A 12779-nucleotide genomic window follows, 5' to 3' on the forward strand; every position below is an offset into this window, starting at 1 on the left:
TAAACTAATTTTATTATTTCAAAATTCAGTTTTTCAAAACTTATGATTTTTTTTTCAACAAACTTTAAATTATCCTAAATGTTCATTTTGTCGTTTCAAAATTCAGTGTTTCAAAGTTTAATTTTGTAATTAAGATTTCACATTCAATCAATTTTTGACTGAGTAAATACCAATTTTGAAGCCTAAACTTTTTTTCAAACCGAAATATGTCACTAAGAATTAGTTCACAAAAGTTAATTTTGCCAAGAAATTAATCTAAAATTACTTTTTCTAAGATACAGTTTTAAGTGACAAGAAACTTCAGAGGATGGACAAAATTAAGAGATACGTGACTGTGCAAATAAGATCATGGTAAAAATCATTAAAATAAACCAAAACATTAGAACCAGTCGTTTCGTAAACATTATATAAAACAAATAGAGAAGGTGATATTTTATTGAAGCTTAGAAAAACAGCAGTAGAAAACAAATAGTATATACATAGAAAAAAGGCTCTTTAGTAGTATGCATATACAGTATTTCTTAAGCTATAACCCTAGTTGAAAAAGCAGTATGCTATAAGCCCAGGGTCTCCATTAGAAAAAATGGCCCTGTGAGGAAAGGAAACAAAATTTTAAGAGCAGTAACATTAAAATAAATATATTCTATATAAGATATATTTTCTTTATTATAAGATGAAGAGAAATATAGAAATAGTGTGCCCAAAGCGTACCCTCAAACCAGATAACTCTACCCCAAGACATCGGAAGACCATGGTACAGAGGCTATGAAACTACCCAAGATTAGAGAACAATGGTTTGATATTGGACTGTCCTTCGAGAAGAGCAGCTTACCAAGGCTAAAGAGTCTCTTCTACCATTACCAAAAGGAATGTAGCCACTGAACAATCATAGTGCAGCAGTTAACCCCTTCGGTGAAGAAGAATTGTTTGGTAATCTCATTGTTGTCAGGTGTATGAGGACAGGAGATTATGTAAAGAATATGCCAGGCTATTTGGCGTAAGTGGAGTCAAAGAGAAAATTGATACGTACATACAAGTCTTTAGTTGCTTTCTCTTTTTTGCAAACTACGTATTCATCTCTTAGTCCTCTGGATTCAGGGCTTCAGCAGATAGTCAGGTCTCTGGAATTACTTATCGGTGTGAATAAATCCCAACTCGTTGATAGACCTTTAAAATAAATTCCAAGATAAGAAGCACAAAAGAATATACGATGCATGAACCTACGTTTTTTTCTGTGCTTCGCAATTAAAAAGCTATGAGAATTTATTGCAGATTTGGAGATCTATGTCCACACTAGTTGCAATTTATCCACGCACCACAATTATTTCTGTATTACACAGCCTGATATACACATGTTGGATATGATATATTATGGTCAAAGGTTTCAACGGGTTTTAAAGTTGGAAAGAACCATAATTAAACCCTAAAGCAATTTATTAGGCAAGAATTAAGTACAAAATTAGCTCAATTATATTGACAGCAAACAAATTTGACTTTACTTGGATAGTGTTCCATTTCAAAAAGGTACAAAGATCAGACTTACGTTATTTTAAATCATGAGAAAAATCATGGATTTAAACATTTTATAAAAACCAGACAAGATATCCCAAGGCTGAGAAAGCAATTTACTAAAGAGCAATAGCCACAAGGTTCAAGCATCAATATGGCAGCTACGCTTAAATCAAATCACAGCAGCATTTAAATAAAACTATTCACTGGGAACGTAACATTAGAATATAAAAGGATAAATCTTCTATCCATTCATTTGCTAATGCATTGGGGTAAAAAACATGTAAAATTTAATTCTAAACTTCCAAGGTTCTCAACTTTTCAAAATTAATGTAACTCAGGACAATGCTATTTTCCACGAGCTCAATTACTGTATAGCGAGATCTGCAAGAGTGCTCGCTAACTTCAAAAAATATAATGTTAAACATTACTCAAATCTACCTATTAGCAACTACAAATAACAGTTTACCCGAACTAAATTAATTTTTTTCCTAGTAAGACATCAAACTGTCAGAAATCTATAGAAAATTCTATAAAGACTACCAAATTCATGATAAATATACCTAGATTTAAAAATTTCTTAAGCTAAAATCATTAAAGAAAATACTCCAGAGAACAAAAGCCAAGAGATTCAAAACTGACAAATGAGACCCGCCTAAATAATGAGATTAAAAAATAGCAGATTAACACTTTAATCTCTTACAACACTATTGTCCAAGTCGTTAGCTTTAACATCTCACCACTTAAAATGAGACTTAATAACTCTTATCTATCTAGTTGAACCACCAAGGCAAGTTCCACAGAATCAGATAAAAAACTAAACAGCATAATACGCTTAAATGAGGGAAAACTTATAGTATCAACCACAACTAAGATTAAAAATCAAAATATCCTGAAAACTTTGCAACCAATGTCAAAACTTCACATATTTACATTATGTAACTTTTGTCCCTTAAGTTATAGGACCTCTTAGAAACTCGATAGAGTATAAGACTTGCTACTGAACACTGTGGACATAAGGCTTGATAGAAAACCAAAATTTTAATTCAAAATCTCATCAAATTATGCCATTGCTCGAGATGTTAATATCAGAATTCGAAGTTTCTTAAAAATAAAGTAGCAAAATTTACCATGAATTCAAAATCGCTAAAAAAAAAAAAAAAAAAAAATTCAAATTTCCGAGTGTCAAAATTATATTACTACAAAATATCCGCATGGGTTAAATGGAAGTTTTAAAACCCATCCAATAAACTTAAAAATCGTCTCAATGGAAATAAATTACTTTCAAGTTATGCAGTTCACCGAATGCTACCGAATAAAAGTTCACAGGATGAACTGAACGCTTCAGATTTGAATACTAGCCAATATGATACGAGAATGTATCCAAGTTTGATTTATTTACACGTGTAAATACTCTAAACAAAATGTTTGAATGATTTAGTTGAAGTCTTAATAAATTAGCAGGGGCACAAGCAATATGCTTACTATACTGAATAAAAGACTTACGTTCACAACTTGACTTATAACCAAGGGTTTGGCCATTAAGAATTTGGCAAATTCAATTACATAAAGTCTGTTAAAAATGCCCGATAGTATATTACATTACGGTAAACTATTTTATATCTCACCTTTAGTTTATAGGAATTTAAACCAAAAAATTCGTTACTATACACCGATTATGAGGTTATCCGGCATCATCTAGCATTTAAGAATCCTGGCTATGTCTTCTAGAGTTAGGATATCAAAAGATTCCTATATAACACGGCAAGTCAATTAAAAAGAAGAAAAAAAAATCATACCAAAACTTAAAATGTCTCACAAACGCTTAACACCAGATTAGTAAAAATATGCTCACCTTCATACCACTACATAAAACATCGATGATTAATGTAACCACAAAAAAAAAAAAAAAAAAAAAAAAAAAAAAAAAAAAAAAAAAAAAAAAAAAAAAAAAAAAAAATCCGAAACGATATGCAAATGACTGGAGTATCTATACCAAAGTCTGAATATGTCTCAACCACAACTCTCACTGACATTGCTTCCTGATTTCCTTAATACTACATTTCCCTCTTGCCAGCTTTCTTCCAAGCTTCAACCAATCAGAAGGGTTCATGTCATTACTGCGAGACGAAGAATGAGAAAACGACTCCTGATTGGTCGAGAGACTATCTAGGAATCTTTAAGAAAAGTTGCTTTCAAAAGACGTTACGCCACCACTTATAAAACCAGTGACATCTGTTGGTTACATAATTAACTATGAAAAAATATCAGTGATAAAAAAAAAAAATCATATATTCGATATTTAGTAAGGTAACGAATCGTGATCTTGAGGGATATGTTGGTAAGTAAAAGATGAAAAAAATCTTATTGAAGCCTTTTTCCTTTCAATATTTACTATGAAATAATAATAATAATAATAATAATAATAATAATAATAATAATAATAATAATAATAATAATAATAATAAGAAGAAGATATGATGAAAAAGAAAATGCTCAGGTGCACAATCGAGTGAAGTCTCTCTCTCTCTCTCTCTCTCTCTCTCTCTCTCTCTCTCTCTCTCTCTCTCTCTCTCTCTCTCTCTCTCTCCCCTGAACCTTAAGGTCTTGTGTAATGCTATTAACAGAACAGCCATATATATAAAAAAAAAATTATACAGAAAAGACAGGTTGTTGTTAGTATTAATTGAATTTGAAATAAATATCAAAAGAATTTGTATTAATTTTCCTGAGTGTTTTGTTCACCTATATTCTATTCTACTGACGAGAACATTAATACATACAGAATTGAACTAGAACGGGCACTCGGTAGAACGCATACCTCCGCCAACGACACTTTTGTTACCATATTAATGCAAACAAATCAGATAATAATGTCCGCGTAATGACAAAATCTGCACTTTTGCAAATTCATTGAACCCGCTGACCTTTGAACCCAAACCGCCAACAAGGGCAATGACGTCACAATATCATGTGTATGTCGCAAGATAGATAATTGAATTATGCATAATTTGGAACTAGTCCCATGCAAATCGGAGAAAAATTGACCATGATATAGGAAAAAGACGTTTTTTACCTTTCGGTTACCATGGCCTTGACTTTTGACCCATTTACTCCGAAGAAAACTAATGAATTGTCCTTGGATCTAGCCAATCATTACACCAAATTTCATGAGATTCGGTCGAATAGTTTTTTGGAGTTATACGAATCACAAACAAACAAAGTTACAAACAAATAAACAAGGGTAATGACATCACTATATCATGTTGTACAATCACAAGATAGGAAAATGAATTATGCACATTTTGGTACTAGTTTCAAGCAAATAAGACAAAAAGGGCCACGATATAGCATAAAGACGTTTTTGACCTTTTCGTGACCTTGGCCTTGACTTTTAGCCCAGTCACTCCCAAAATCTATTAAAATTTGTCCTTGTATTATGGCTAATCATCCAACCAAATCTAATAAGATTCGGTCAAATAGTTTTTGAGCTAAGCGAATCACAAATAAATGCCTATCAAGACATAACCTTTGCAATTAAGTTGAAAGTAAAAATGCGTCAAAACGAGCTATTGATCTTGCTAGACAGCCCACTCTATCTTTAATTTACATAAATGAAAGAAAGATAAGTATAAAAGTAAAACCCCGGCAATAATTTACATAAACACCCCCAAAACCGTAGTTACAACTAGTTTTTACAAGGGAAAACATTTTCCAAATAAATAATTTTGAATTTACACAAAGCGAATTCACACAAACCTGATTAGACTATTTCAGAAGAATAAAATTACAAAACAATGTCTTGAATACAGAAGTGGTCTTATCAGCGAAAAAACCTGCATTCAGAAGTTAGTTATTTCTCAGCCGAAAGGCTTCTTGTTTCCTTTTCAGTTTCCTTTATAAACTGGAATGATAGAACTGTTACGAAATCAAAATAGCATCAGCAAAACTGATTATTCGAATAGGCCTACTTGTAAAATGTTCGGTCTTTAACACTCAATTTCTTAACCTAACCAATAAAGTGCATGTATCTTTAACAAACTATTGATTGACACATAGGTTGTAAATTCATATCCTGATGTCGAGATAAAGTTACAGGTGTAGGCCTATGTACTCTATTTACATGATAGGCTCAGTCTTCCTAACATTCTCATAAAAGTTTGATTTTCACCAATCGATGAATTTGATATCTATAGCCTAGCATTGGGGTCTGAGTTAGGGTGACCAGACATCCCATATATAACGGTATTGTCCCTTTTTATGATAATCGTCCCATATCAACCCTCACCGGGACGCCCTTTTCCCCGTATTTTCAATATTTAAAACAAAAATACAACATACCAGTGAAATTATAGTTATAATATCCATTAAAGCTGAAGAACATGATTAATTGCAGTCTTGTAAAGCTTTGACGCGTGTAATAAACTAACGTTTGTGACAAAATCCACAACGAACGCACTCTTTTTAAAACAAAAGAAAAGTCAATGAAGTAAGTCCTGGACAATCTGGACCCAACTGAGGACTTTGCGGTATGTCATTGCGTGCCTAACTTCCCTAAAATTGTTTGTCTATAGCCTACTGTTCAACTACCTCTCCATTTTAGGTGTCCTTTATTTTAATGTTCAAACTCTGATCACCCTGCTGATTGTTGTCAAACACTTCAGCCAAAAAGGGTTGCCCTTTCCTTTGGACAGTGATTGACAGTCTTAGGTCTTAGGTTTATTTGCATGTATACATACACCCCCACTCTCTCTCTCTCTCTCTCTCTCTCTCTCTCTCTCTCTCTCTCTCTCTCTCTCTCTCTCTCTCTCTCTCTCTCTCTCTCTATATATATATATATATATATATATATATATATATATATATATATATATATATATATATATATATATATATATATGTATGTATATATTATTTCTGCGTTTTCTTTATCAATTTGTTTAATATCTTTACTTTTCCTTTCCTTTGCTCTAAAATAATAACTTTGGAGTCGTTCAACTTAACCACTTTTCTCCTTGCTTACTTTGCTTAAATTTAAGGGCTGCTCTTCTCGTCCTATACAGCAAGGGAACACTACTGGCTACAAGACCTTCACAGTCATTTTACCATGTTCGTAAACGTAATAAAATGGTCCACTGGAGAGATAGTGCACTTCTCTTCTACATTTATACTAGATACGATACTAATCATTCCATCACCCAAAACAAGGTCGAATGTATGCCCAGTCAAGGTAGTTGCACAGTTAACATTATTTACCAATTGATATGATTCCAATAATAGACTAAATGCTGAAGCATCAAGATTTGATGCGTCATTCATCCAAAGTTTGAAGTCTCCACAAATAACTAATTAATATTTTTTCCATGATAATCATCTCAATGGGTACACTGAATTTTTCAAAGAATATACTAGTATTTGTTCTCGGAGGTTTGTAAACTGTTATAATGGATATATTTTTTTGTACATAAAGTTTATTTCTATATGTTCAAAGCTTGTTACACTAGCTCTTTTTAACAACTTGAGATTTTAGTAACCCCTATGAATGAAGAGCCCGAACCCAACCCCCCAAACCACCAGAATTGCCCTCTTTCTGAACATGAAAAAAAAAACATACGCGTGGGGCGTGTCATTCTTAGCCTTGTCATAGCTATTTAACCCTGTTTCAGATAATGCTAGTATGTCCAAAATATTTATCATTTGCCAAATCTCGAATATGAATTGTTTTATTACTAACGGATTGTATATTTACATAGTGACAGCTTATGACATAATTTGTCTCCATGTTCAGTACTTTCTGCTAGTTTTATAAATTCCAAATCATAAGCTTTTCAATTTCTTGAATTCACTATGTGCTTATTTGGTTTGTTTATCCTAGTACAGTTTAAACATTTTATCTGTTGCAAATTACATTCTTTGGTGGAATGTGTTTCTGATAATTTCCCGCAGACTCTATTATCAGTCTTAAACTTGCAACCTTTTTCAAAATATCCATACCTCTGACAGTGGTAGCAGGTGATCACATGGTACCTATCGCGTATGTTATAAGTACCCAATCGCAACATAACTTTGTCTCCATTATCATGAATATCCTTCCGAACTTCAGGATCACTTTTCAACAAGTAGTGGGTAGGCCCACCTGCAGCACTTTTCTTGCATACCAGACTTATCTTCTCTTCTATGTTTTGGATATGGTCCAGGAAACGATTTCTTTTCCTCTTAATCTTCATCATTGTATACATTGCATATCATTATATTAGGTTTTAGATTTTCCTCGTCTCGGTGTCGGCAACTATGGTTTGAATCTTGTTTTCTGCTTCCTCTCTGATCTTTTTGTCAACAAAATTTACAACAATTCCATTTGAAGTTGACCTCGTATAAAGAATTGGAATGCCTTTAAATGCACGTTCGAAATAATTTTTTCTATCAGTGATTTTATTTGATGCTTTAGGCGATTTAATTAATAGTAGATTTTTTTCCTTAGCTTTGTCAGTATATGTAATTTTAGCTTTATTTGGGGTCCATCATTATTTCAAGTGTTAACTTAATTGATTCCATACTCATCGCTAGATTATCAACTTACTCAGTAAGATCAGTGGTCTGAGTGGAATTTACTGTTCCTGCAGTGAGTTCCCCAATTTGGCGTTCTACTTCAGCGACTTTCTCTTCATGTCCGTTTATTATTATTATTATTATTATTATTATTATTATTATTATTATTAGCTATGCTATGACTCTACCTGGGAAATCAAGATGCTATAAGCCCAAGGGCTCCATCAGAGAAAAAAAATAGCCCAGTGAGGAAAGGAAACAAGGAAATTAATTAATTACAAGAGAAGTAATAAATAATCAAAATAAAATATTCAAGGACAGTAACAACCTTAGATTAGATCTTTCATAAAAAAAAAAAAACCAAGAGGAAGAGAAATAAGACAGAACAGCGTGCCCGAGTGTACCCTCAAGCAAGAGAACTCTGATCCAAGACAGTGGAAGACCATGGTACAGGTACTATGGCACTATTTAAAACAAGAGTACAATGGTTTGATTTTGGAGTGTCCTTCTCCGTTTTCAATATTGTTGTCTTGGTCATAATGGCTTCACAGTGTGGACAAATCCATTTCAAGTTTGTTATGAATTCATCACTGATGTTCACTTCTATAAACAGAAACTTATTGTGGTAGCATCTTTTACAGCCGCATCTTATCCACTTTTATTTCTGTCTTCCCTCGACAATCCACACATTTGCAACCAGCCATGGTGTACTCCTACTTTCCACTTAAGTCTCTCCATAATATTAACTAATTTTTTCAAACCTTTCACAAACGAGAAATATAAGCTGAAACATAGCTCAGGGCGAAAATTCAACAGAGCACTGCAGTAACCCGTCCTCACTAGTCAACGTCTCTAACCAGAAAACTACTATCTATATATATCTACTGCTTCAGCTTTCATCCACTGTAAATTGATATGTCTGCTTCTGCACGTAAGAACTGGCGAGCCTCGTTTAAATATTTAAAACTATCTGCTTTTATCGTAATGAGACCAAGTTATTTAATATACAAAGGTTCAACTTATATTTTTCTTCCATATCCAAGTTATTTTACCGGAAGTGGAAGAGAGTAATATTCCTAATGTAATTACCCAAAATGTTTTCCTTACGGATAATAAAGATAACGAAGAACGCGGTTGTAATGAAGATATCGAATTTTGTGCAATTGCTGTTTATTTGCACCGTTGGGCAAACGGTATCGAAAAATGTTTTAATTCCAAATGAAATGCTGATTGCCAGCGCCCATATTTAATGAAATAGCAATACAGATGAAGGGTACTGAAAAGCTTTCGATAATTTGGCAATTAGGGATTTTTTTTTTGTTTCTAAATTGCTGGGAGTGCAAAATGTGTTCGTGATTACAACATTCACACACAAACATATTTGCATATATATTTATACATGCATGCATACTTACGTAAACATGTATATATATATATATATATATATATATATATATATATATATATATATATATACTCGTATATATACATATGTATATATATATGTATATATATATACATATGCATATATATATATATATATATATATATATATATATATATATATATATATATATATACATTCATGCTATACACACACACACACATATATATATATATATATATATATATATATATATATATATATATGTATATATGTATATATATATATATATATATATATATATATATATATATATATATATATATATATATATATATATATATATATATATATATATACATTCATGCTATATGAACACATGTATATATATACACACACACACACACATATATATATATATATATATATATATACATATATATATACATACATATATATATATATATATATATATATATATATATATATATATATATATATATATGTGTGTGTGTGTGTGTGTATATATACTGTATATGTAAGTATACATATATATATATATATATATATATATATATATATATATATATATATATATATATATATATATATATATATATATATATGTACGTGTGTGTATGATTGTATATACATGTATAACGTATATGTATTTGTATGCTTTTACAAACAATATCCTACGCTCCTTACATCTCCCATTGATTCCAACATAGTTTCTATCATCGAAGCGCCCCAGCTCCAGCTGAAACTCTAGTATGCAACTCTCATCCGTCGAAAGCTTTCCCAACATTGTCACGAGGCAAAACTTCCATTGAAATGAAGGAGTCGTTAGCACTGTAATTGACTAAGCCGGGTTCGTAGCCATCTGATCCCAATTAAAAGCGCTTCCCCGTTTAATTGCTTGATCCAGTCTACTTCCATCTGTGGATTCAAAGTTTTTTTTTTTTTTTTTTTTTAGCAACCCGCATACATACATATATATATACAATGGAAAATTTATTCATCATATATATAATACGTATATATTTAAAAAAAGTAGCAATTTATACATTATATGGGCGCAAGCGCACACACCTAGATATGTATATTTACGCAAGCACATAACACACACACACACACACACACACACACACATATATATATATATATATATACACACACACACACACACACACACACACACATATATATATATATATATATATATATATATATATATATATATATATATATATATATATATATATCCAAATAAGCCATATATATTTTTGATACATTAATGTCTGGATTCTCTTAACGACCTCGGGATCAGAGCCCCAGGCGAAATCACACAAAGCCTTGGCCAAGTGGCTTAGTCACTGTCTATACAAGCTTGCCGACCAGGGTTCGATTCCCGGCCGGACCCAAGCTCTTGTCTTTGTGTGATTTCGCCTGGGGCTCTGATCCGGAGGTCGTTAAGAGAATCCAGACATTAATGTATCAAAAATATATATGGCTTATTTGAATATGAAAAACACGTCTAAATGTGCAAAATTTATCATATATATATATATATATATATATATATATATATATATATATATATATATATTTATATATATATATATATATATATATATATATATATATATATATATATATATATATATATATATATATATATATATATATATACATATCATTATTATCATTAGACGTTACTGGTCTACTACAGGACAGAGGCCTCAAACTTTTCCTTCCACTCCCGCCGGCTTGTGTTTAGTCTATAACGGCATATTTTCTTAGAATGTTATCCATCGTCCTCTCTTTCTTCCACTGCTTCGTTTGTAATGTCCAAGTACCCATTTGGTCATCATTTTTATCCATTTATCATCCAGCATTCTCATTATATGTCCTGCCCATATCTATTTCTTTTACTCGTTAGATTATCTTTTACTTTAGATTGCTCTCGTATCCATATTGGCCCTTTTTCTGTCACTTAGTGTTATTTCCATCATTATTCTTTCCATAGTTCTTTGAGTTATGTAGTTTATGTTCTAAGTCTTTAGTAGGGCTTCAAGTTTCTGATACATACGCTAATACTGCTGGAGCATCTGTTTAAATGCTTTTCTTTTTAGAAAAAAGTGTTATCTTACTTCTCGTAATCCCATTTTGTTTATTAACATTTCTCCATCAAATAGTTATCTTCCTTTTAATTTCGGTCTAAAGTCATAGGAAAACACTATCTGTCTGTCCTAAGTACTTATATTCATTAATAATTTCTAGAGGATCGTCCATAAACCTCGTTTTTTGTCTCGGCATTTTCATTGAACATTGTCTTAGTTTTACTTATATTCATTCTCAGTCCTACATTTGTGCTTTCTTTATTTAAGTCTTCAATCTTTTGCAGTTTTTCCCATGATTCCCTAAACAGAACTATGTCATCTGCGAATCTTAGGTTGTTAAGGTATTCCCCATTAATATTAAGTCCTATATTTTTCCCAAACTACATTCTTGAAAACTTCTAGATACATTGTGAATAATTTAGGAGAAATAGGAGTTTTCCTGTCTCAGCTCCTTTCTTAATCTAGATATTCTCCCTATCTTTCTGTGAAGTAGTTTTAGGACTACTGTTGTTCTTATATATACACCTTCACGTGTTCTAAAATAAGATTCATCTATTTCTTTCCCATATTACTACTGAAGTTTTGAGAGAATCAAAAGTTTTCTCATAGTCTGTAAATGCCATACATAGTGGTTTGTCATACTCTGTTGATTTCTCCATTTGCTAGTTAATTACATGGATATGATGAGTTGTTGAATACCCGTTTCTAAAGCTTGCATGTTTTCTTGGATGATTAAAGTCAAGATGACTTTTTATTCGGCCTAATATCATCTCTGTAAATACTTTATATATTACTGGGATTAAAGTTATTAGGCAGTAATTATTTAGGCCTTTTGTTTCTCCCTTTTTGGGAATTGATATAGTGATAATGGTTTTCCACGATGTAGGTATAGGTCATTCTTGCAAACAGTTTTTAGTATATGCATATATAGGGTATATGTCTATTATATATATATATATATATATATATATATATATATATATATATATATATATATATATATATATATATATATATATATATATATATACATATATATATATATATACATACATATATATATATATATATATATATATATATATATATATATATATATATATATATATATATATATATACATATATACACATATAGATACATATATGTATATATATATATACACACACACACACACATATATATATGTATATATATATATATGTATATATATA

This window comes from Palaemon carinicauda, chromosome 5 (genome assembly GCF_036898095.1).
Source record: "Palaemon carinicauda isolate YSFRI2023 chromosome 5, ASM3689809v2, whole genome shotgun sequence".
Taxonomy (NCBI): domain Eukaryota; kingdom Metazoa; phylum Arthropoda; class Malacostraca; order Decapoda; family Palaemonidae; genus Palaemon; species Palaemon carinicauda.